This window comes from Trachurus trachurus (assembly GCF_905171665.1).
Source record: "Trachurus trachurus genome assembly, chromosome: 1".
NCBI lineage: Eukaryota > Metazoa > Chordata > Actinopteri > Carangiformes > Carangidae > Trachurus > Trachurus trachurus.
In genome coordinates, this window is record NC_139891.1 from 7912691 (window position 1) to 7922128 (window position 9438).

The window sequence follows — 9438 nt, forward strand, 5'->3', positions numbered from 1 at the left end:
CCGGACTGCAGAGAGAGACCAGCTGAAGAGGAACAACTCTGGTAATAAAGATGATACTGCTACTGTACAACACTAATGGACTGGATCCAAAAGGGTTCAAGTACAATATTGGGCCTGGAGCCCTGGAAGAAAGGAATAGTTAAGGAATAGTTCACCAAAAAATGAAATTCAGTCATTAGTGACTCACCCTCATGCTGATGAATACTCCAGAGTCATTTTTTATTCCTGAAAGTGCATCTGGAGACCCGGGAGACCGGTTCGTAGTCCAACGAAAACTTTATATGAGATTAATAAGGCCTGACACAAAAATGTCCATAAAACTACACAAAAACGTTGAAATATTCCTCCACACCGCTCATCCGCGGCAATCCAAGTGTCCTGAAGGGATATAGTCCAGAGTTTACCCGAAACAACGTCATTTATAAGTCCAGTCATGTCCGCGTTAGAGGCAGACATGGGAGTGTTTTTTCAATCCCGTCCAGTCCCGCTCCCGCAAAAAATTTCCCGTACCCTCCCGGTCCCGTGACAAAGTCAAAAAAAAATCCTGTCCCGTTCAAATCCCGAATAAATCACTCCCGAAACCGTCCTGTTCCCGTTTTTTTCTATTAACACAGTCATCATGTAAACGATTGTGTTGACAGGTACGGTTCCCCCCCTCCCCTCCCTCAGCGCACTGCAGGCTGAATGACAGACAAAACAAGACGGTAGATTGACGCCACATCTACCGTCTTGTTTTGTTATTTCAATTAGCGTTGATGAACGCCCTCCTCGTTCTTTCTCTCTCCCTTTCTTTCTTTCTTTTTTGCTTGTGTGCATCAGCTGTTTAATGCAAGGTGGAGATTACACCGCCGCCGCATCAGCTGACTCTGAGTCAGTCTGACTGGCGGAAAACGTTTAATTGCCTACCGGTATGTTGATTTACACAGGTTATACACCGCTACATAGCCACGACAGTGATCACTGAGGGTGTGAAGTGTGCATCAGTCCACACACTTAAAACTTTTGGACCGTTTTGAGCGCACCATCCGTAGCACTGCCTGGCTTGTGCTTCTTTGAATGTCGCGCTTTGACTCCCGTTTACATTTTTTCCCGTCACGTCCCGATCACGTGATTCAAAATAAATTGACTCCCGAATCACGGTGTCCCGCGGGAATCCCAAGAAAATGTCAGCCTCTAGTCCACGTGCATCGAGTGAACGCGAGAGCGCACCCCAGGCAAATTCAATACCGGACTGTTTAGGCTGTAAAAATGTCCTAAATGACGTCGTTTGGAGTAAACTCTGGACCATATCCCTTCAGGACACTTGGATTGCAGTGGACGAGCAGTGTGGAGGAATATTAAATGGATTTTGTGTAGTGTAGTTTTAAGGACGTTTTTGTGTCAGGCCTCTATTAATCTCATATAAAGTTTCTGTTGGACTATGAACCCCCCTCTTGGGTCTCCAGATGCACTTTCAGGAATTAAAAACTACTCCGGAGTATTCATCAGCATAAGGATGAGTCACTAATGAATTTCATTTTTTGGTGAACTATTCCTTTAACTTAAGTTAATAAAAATGTAGTATTGCTTATAAAATGTATAATAATGTTTCCTTAAAAAAGACGTTTTTATTGTATTAATGTAATTTCTAAAAGAGTTTAGAGTTAGAGAACATAAGACAGAGTGTTCACAGAGTGAAACCAACAATGCAGCTGATGGATTCATGAAAGCCTCTGTTTCAGATACTGAGACCAGATGTAATATCCTGAGAGATGAGAAAGAAGCTGTGGAGTTGAGGATGAACACCACTGGTAAGTGTGATGACAGAGTACACAGATCTTGAACGTTCCTCTTCAACTGCCTGACTTAAGAAAATAATGGTAACCTGTTCTCCTAAATCAACAGTTTCACAGCTCAATTCCCTGACGGCAGAGAGAGACCAGCTGAAGAGGATCAACTCTGGTAATAAAGATGATACTGCTATAACACTAATGGACTGGATCCAAAAGGGTTCAAGTACAATATTGGGCCTGGGGCCCTGGAAGGAAGGAATAGTTAAAGAGCAACTAAAAACCCCTCAGTTTTGGATGATGTGCTCTAAGCTTGAAATTCAAAAAATGCCTTGAGCATGGGCGGGGCTCCAGGAGCACTCTCCGATCCCCCCTCCCCACTGCGCCGCATTCACACCATGGATCTATAACAGGGGTTTTCAAAGTGTGAGAGAGTGAGCCCCCCTTAATGAAAAATAAACAGCTGTCCCCCCCCCCCAAAAAAAGAGAGAAGTTACTATGATGACCAAAACAATATTTGATTCATTAAACATAAATTGGTCTTTCCTGTAGGATTTGTTTGATTCACAAGCTTGTGTCTCAGCATATATTAATTATCATGACAACATAAAGCACTGACGAATAAACCTAAACATTGATACTCACACTCATCACACAAGCAGCTTCATGCTCTCCCTGTGTGATCATCTGGGAAGCAGACAGTCTGAGGTTGAAGTTTATATCAATGCACAGGTGACACTGTGACAGGTCTCCACTGTACGTCTTGACCACATGTCAGCTGTTCATCTGTAGTAGAGGAAAACTCCGCTGCCGCGACGTGCATTTTTTTTTTTTTTTTTTTAGGAGCGGTATATTGCGGCTTTATGCGGAGGACACGTGGTGCTACAGCTGATTCAATGTATTTATCTGAGCTTGGTCACTGTAAGGCACCGGGTCGCTTTGAGCTGCGTTCATATGAAGTTATACCTGACGCTGTGCAGCACCTGACGCTCTTTTTCTAACCAGAATAGTTGCACAGCCGACGTACTATTTCTACATTCAGCCGAGGCCAGCTGAGCTCCGCTCTCCCTGCAACACAGTCTCTCTGATCACTTGCATTGGGGCACCTTGGACGTCAGTGCACAACGCGAAAGGGCCCTGACCAAGCGTCAGTTTATGACGCGTCGGGGGTGTTGCTCCCTGACACATCAGTCGAGCATAATCGCAGTCTGTGTGTTACAAGATCGTGTTTTATCATATCGCAGTATAATAATATATAATATAGGCTAAAACCTAATCATTTAGCCCTATGTGCAAGTGACATGATGTAACTCATCTTTTGTTTGAATGTTTTCAGTTTTTCTTTTTTTCTTTTTCTCATGTCGCGCCTCCCCTCAAACTCTCTGGCGCCCCCCAAGGGAGGCGCGCCTCACAGTTTGAAAACCCCTGATCTATAATAAGACATCCAGGGGCGCCGGAAGTGGGGGTGCGGCAGGGGCTGCAGCACCCCCTGGTGGCGAAAGTTGAAAAATTGCGATGACAATAAAATGATAGTATTTGTGGTTGCTGTTTCTGTTCCACAACATTGTAAGCCATACTTGAGATGAACCACTTTTTGTTAACAATTGTGTCCCCACCACAAAATTAACTTAACATTATCCTAATGAAGAATGACCAAAAAACGTTGATAAACTATAGGCAGCCGAAGCAGTGTGCACGACGCGGAGCTTCTGCCGGAGCCAACTCGCAACAATATAGCTTTGATTAGGCTACAGTAGTTCTCAGACTCTATCTGTCATCTCCCCCTTTGGAGAAAGAGGAGTTTTCAAGCTGCACCGTGGGGAGGGGGGGGAGAGGGGTCTCTTGAGGGGGGCTGGGGGGGAGGGAGAAGGTCGATTGTACCGGATAAGATAGCACCCGATATGTTTGGGTGCAACAAAGTCACTGTTAACAAAATCTACATCTAATCTGATCTGTCCCTTCAAAATAAAGTTTGTAACGTGTGTTTGGAGCAGCTGGTGACAGATGTGCAGCTGACAGTGACAGTTTCCTCACCTGGGTCCTCCCTCCCTCACGTCTTAACGACGGGACAAAGTCTCTTGGACATATAAGCCTATATTCTGTGTTTTTTTTTTAACCGTCTCATTTCAGTTTTTGCCGGTTGGAAATCATCTGATGCGCACCCGCTGTTTCTGGTGCGCACCCGCTGTTTCTCACAATTAAAAAACTACCCCGGAGTATAGACCGAATCACCTTGTTGTTTACAACTAGTACTTCCGGGTAGAAAACCAGCTCGTAATTTGAATGAGAACAACAAACGTGAGTTTAGCTATACTATAGCCTATATCATATTTTTCACGCCCTATCACCTAGACAAATCTGAAATGATTGAAGAAACATTACTATTTCTGTGTGTGTGTTTTGTGTTGCTATGTGTGGTATTTATTCAGTATAGGGGAATCACTGTGTCTAGAAAGCGGCTCAGCTGACAGGGACAGCTGAGCTAACAGTAGCTAAGCTAACGGCAGTAGCAAAGCTAACATCAGGACGTCAGCTGTTAAAACCCTCCCGTTGTGGGACATGACATGAAACTACTCCAGTTAGCTCAATCATGTTAAAGGTACGATATGTAAGAATGTGGCCAAAAATGTTGCTGCAGTCAAATTCAAAACACAGCAGCGCGTTGTCCCCCCTCCCCTACCCACCAGACTCCAGGTTGCCAGACAGCGACGCGCTAACCTCCGCTCTGCTCACTCAGTCAGTCTCAAAGCTATAGGGTGCCGAAGCGGAAGCAGCCCCATGGGTCCTCAACTCGGAAAAAGGCTTCGTACAAATGAACGGGAGCCAAAGTTTTATTTCGTGATCCGATTGAATTGTGCCATGACAAAAAAATATGTCCTCTACCTGTTTAAAACATCACGTTTCATGCAGAGAAATCGGCAGTTTATCGTAAAACGGCAACAGAAGGATGTATTTTCTGTGACAACGCTCTGCGGACTACAAATCTGGTGTCCCACAAAAAATACGTCACCAACTGACACGGGAAAGGGCGGCATTTGGTGTGTGACGTTGCCTACGCGACCTGTAGTTTTTCTGGTTACGGACTCTTCGGAATTTTATTTTACAATAGGTTTACAACAAACTGCTGATTTCTTGGCATGAAACGTGATATTTTAAACAGGTAGAGGACATATTTTTTTGTCATGGCACAATTCAAACGGATCACGAAATAAATCTTGTAGTCCCGTTCATTTGTATGGAGACTTTTTTCGAATTGAGGACCCATGGGGCTGCTTCCGCTTCGGCACTCTATAGGTAGATGCCGCCTCTGACGGACGATATTTGGCATAGATATCTTTGCCAAATGCTGCCCTTTCCCGTGTCAGTTGGTGACGTATTTTTTGTGGGACACCAGATTTGTAGTCCGCAGAGCGTCGTCACACAAAATACATTCTTCTGTTGCCGTTTTACGATAAACTGCTGATTTCTCGGCATGAAACTTGATGTTAGGTAGAGGACATATTTTTTTGTCATGGCACAATTCAAACGGATCACGAAATAAAACTTGGACTCCTGTTCATTTGTATGGAGCCTTTTTCCGAGTTGAGGATCCATGGGGCTGCTTCCGCTTCGGCACTCTATAGTAAAAAGCTAAATATTCATCAACAACCTCACTGTTTTATTGCTCTGACTCACAGTAACTACGAGTTCACGTCACTCAGGTGATCTGCAAGTTATTGTTACATTCACCGCTCCAACGCTGTGTCTGTGTGTGCAGCGCTCACACACACACACACACACACACACACACACACACACACACACACACACACACACACACACACACTGTAACCCAGCATCTACCGGAGCCTTAGTGCGTGTTAATCACGCCGTAGATGAGCCAACATATTACCGCAGAATAAACGACGACGCGAGCCGCTCTGGTTCTCCTCCACTTTCTGACGTCGGATCATAAAACCCCAGCAAACATTTTGACGTCTATTTCACGTCTAATTAACGTCGGTCAGGCAGGTTGATTCGACGTCGATCTGAGGTGCTCAAATGAAAGTTTTTCTGACGTCGGTGTTATGACCGACGTCATTTCGACGGCTAATAGACGGCATCATTTTACGTTGTTTCAACGTCGTTTAGACGACTTATCAACGTCTCACAGAGCAGGCTACTTCATGACGTCTATCTCACGTCTAATTAACGTCGATCTAACAGGTTGATTCTACGTCTATTTGAGGTGCTTAAATGAAAGTTTTCCTGACGTCGGTGCCATGACCGACGTCTTTTCGACGGCTATTAGACGGCATAATTTTTACATCAACATTTCAACTTTTGTCGTTTCGAATTGCAATATAGCTTACATTTCAACCTTTTTGTCTACACATGTAATGTATTGCATTTCAAAAGGTGTCTATAACTGGCATTATCATATCTAGAAATTCTATGAAAAGCACAGATCTTGTGCTGCATATCCTATGTGTAATTCTCAATGCTCTAATCTACACATACTTGAACAAACTTCTCAATTTTAGCAAAAAAAAAAATCTCAAGCTGCATTGACTTCAAAAAGTCAAAGACATCAGATCACATCAGCATTTTTGGAAAAGTGAACCTGACGGAAACTTTGATAGCAAATAAACCTGAAGGTTTAAAATATCCTTGTGATGTTCACCTAGGCTATACTGTAAAATACAAGTGGTGCATGGACTAATAGGTAGAATAATAAAAGGAAAGCATTCAGGACAAGATCTATTCAACTGGTTGTATTGAAAACATATAAACAAGTAAAACAAATATATTTATTAGAGAACAATTTTTTTTTTGTAAAGTCAGGTCATAGCCAAGGAGGCTTAACAGTCAGCGACGAGGATCTGCTCCTTCCCCCCGCTTCTGGCTGGCGCATGCTTTAGATGATTCATCATTGCATTCTCTATTTCCACATCTGTGGCCTTAATGCTCCATCTTTTCACAGCAGCTGGAGAGAGGACACAAGAAAAAAAAATTATAGAGCACCTATTCAGATGTAAAATGCACTTTATAAATTACAGTAAGACTTTGTCCTGGGATTTGAAAGAGTAATGACATAACCACTTCTTAGACCCACACAGTAGCCTGAATCTTCTGATGGTTCCTTATAAAGCCTATAGGCATTAGTTACAAGTCATTGATTTAACCAGCATTAGGACTCTGGAGCTAAGGGACACATGGAGCAGGTTTGAGGATGGAATCCTTAAGAGTTCCTCTTTAACCATCCTGTTGTCCACCTGGGTCAAGGAAGGAAGTACAAAGGGAAAATGTAGATCATTCATGATGATCCCTGTTGTGCCCAGTAGGGGTCGCGCCGCCTGTGTGTATTTGTGGATGTTTGGGTTCAGTTGTTTATGCCTGCTAGGCTAAAAGTAAGTCTGCCACTCCATGCTCTCGGAGCTACAATAAGAACATGAGCAGGAGTGTCTTGAAGGTCCTGCTTTCTGTGACAAGAGGAAACTTCTCACAGAACTGAAGGAAGCTAAAAACTGCAACAGGGCTGTTTGACTACTACTCTTACCCAACATTGTAATATTGCAACAATGATAAAAAAAAAAAGTTATTTCAAAAAGTCTAGGGAATATCTTGCACAGTAATATACATGTTCTAGAGAATGTAGTAAAAAATATGGAGGGTATTTTAAGTACTTCAATCTGACATATTGATTGACAGATTAGATCACTAAATCCAAGTAATGTTGCAGGACCGAAAATTGTTTGACTTATTATTTTTGCAACAGTGGGTCTTCCAGGGTTAGAATCACATTTCCAGAGTAATCTGCCAACACTGTGGCTGCTGATGAAATGGTAACAGGAGATAGCCGAGCTCAGGAGAAGTTCAGGCCCACAGCCGTCCAGTAACCTCCCCCTCACAGCCAGCTGCATGTTGCCTCTCTGATTTGTGTGACAATGGAAGACCAATTGCCCACTTAATGCAGACAAAAGGTTGATGGGTTTATAATGCTAATTCAGCTGCTTACTATTTACTAGTACATGACACCACACATCACACATCCTAACACACATAAAATCCTGTTTAGTAGATAAACACATGAGCATCAGCAACATCCCTAATGATAAGGCTAATTCCCTGACCTAAGACATAAGGCATGCACTGAATACCTGCACAGCTGCAAACATCTTCCAAAATTATTTAAATCGCCTGAAATTAAAATTAAAAGAGGAATCTTTAAATGGAGATTCACAACGATTACATTGTGATCCAATATTTGACAGGAGGTATTACTAGCCTTCATTTCTGAATAAAACAGTGGCCAGCGCATAGGCCTGTTATCATTTCACATCACAAATCAAATCAAATGATGATTATGACCAGAGGTGCTTTAAGTGCTGCCTCTGGCGGTCAGTGGACATTCAGATGACATCAGAATGACTTTTGGCGATGAGAATTTGTGAGGGTCATACCCTGTATTTCAGTGAATGGGTGGAGTTACAGCAAAACATGGACACTCCCATGAGAAAGAGGGGGGCCACTCCAGCGGCTGGGATTTGAAGGGAAAACATAGGGAAAACCTAGGCCATTCAGCTGACTTTCAGCCTGGAGGGGAACTTTTGAACCGCTACTACTGTAGGCCCTGTGTATAACAAGAGCAATGATGGTAAAATCTTCACAATCATTCAAGCCCCCATCACCCTTAGTGTGTGTATCTTACCTGGTATGCGTCTCTTTATCACAGCAATACACCTGTAAAGTGAGATATTGAAAAGATAGTTATCAATACAGGCCTATGGGAGAGACAGAGACACAAAAATATAGTCCTGTTTCAGGTAGAGATAGCTAAATATGACATCATCAAGCTCAGTAACGTTAGTGTGTCATGATCTTAAAATGTTTGTCATACTGTTAGGTCATAGCCATGCATGTTGCTTATGATAAAAAAATAATGCAGTGATACAGTTTTCACAGCAGCAAACTTTTCTTTTTCTAAGAGGTTACTCTGTTTCCTTGGTATGAATTTGAATTTAAAATGTACATTTTGTGAACATATACTCGGTTTAACATCGATGCTACACTCGATGTATCAGGGTAGGCCTTGCTATTTCGCCTGCTAGCTTACTGTTAGCCGCCGCTCGGTTACGAATAACATGCAGCAGATATCTGTAACATTACACGATGCAGCAACAAAATCAGAACTTTAACATGTAACTCATGAACGTATAATGTCTTACCAAGCACATTTTCATTTTAAATTACACTATTTTTCGAAGCTCACCTTTCACACGCGTCTGTGTCTTCTCCTCGCCGACTCAAAACTTCTTCTGCCGCCGCACCGCAGCTGAAACCAGGTGCGTTCACTACGCGAGGAAAATAGTTCCTTGATGGATGCTAGAATAACAAACATTTAAGCCCACCCCGCCAATACACTTGATGGTACTACATTGTTTTCTCCCATTCACAAACATATTTCCATCATTTTGAATAGTTTTTAACAACGTAAACCGATGCCGTCTAAACGCCGTTGAAATGACGTCGTCATCCGCCGGTCATCTCACCCCTCAGATAGACGTCATATCAACCCGCCTGCCCAACGTTAATCAGAGGTGGAATCTACGTCCTGACATGACTGGACGTTGACTGGATGTCTTCATCTCCACACAGCACTAGACAGCAGTAGATAGAGGAAATCATT

At 42.9% G+C, this 9438-nt stretch overlaps 1 long non-coding RNA gene across 1 annotated transcript; it reads right to left on the reverse strand.

Moving 5' to 3' along the window:
• Nucleotides 1-6545: 6545 nt before the first annotated feature.
• On the reverse strand, nt 6546-9076 carry LOC310987797. Its single transcript, XR_014595462.1, has 3 exons — nt 9022-9076; nt 8461-8492; nt 6546-6735 (listed from the first exon to the last, which is right to left on the reverse strand). It is a non-coding gene; the product is annotated as an uncharacterized lncRNA (long non-coding RNA).
• Nucleotides 9077-9438: the final 362 nt, after the last annotated feature.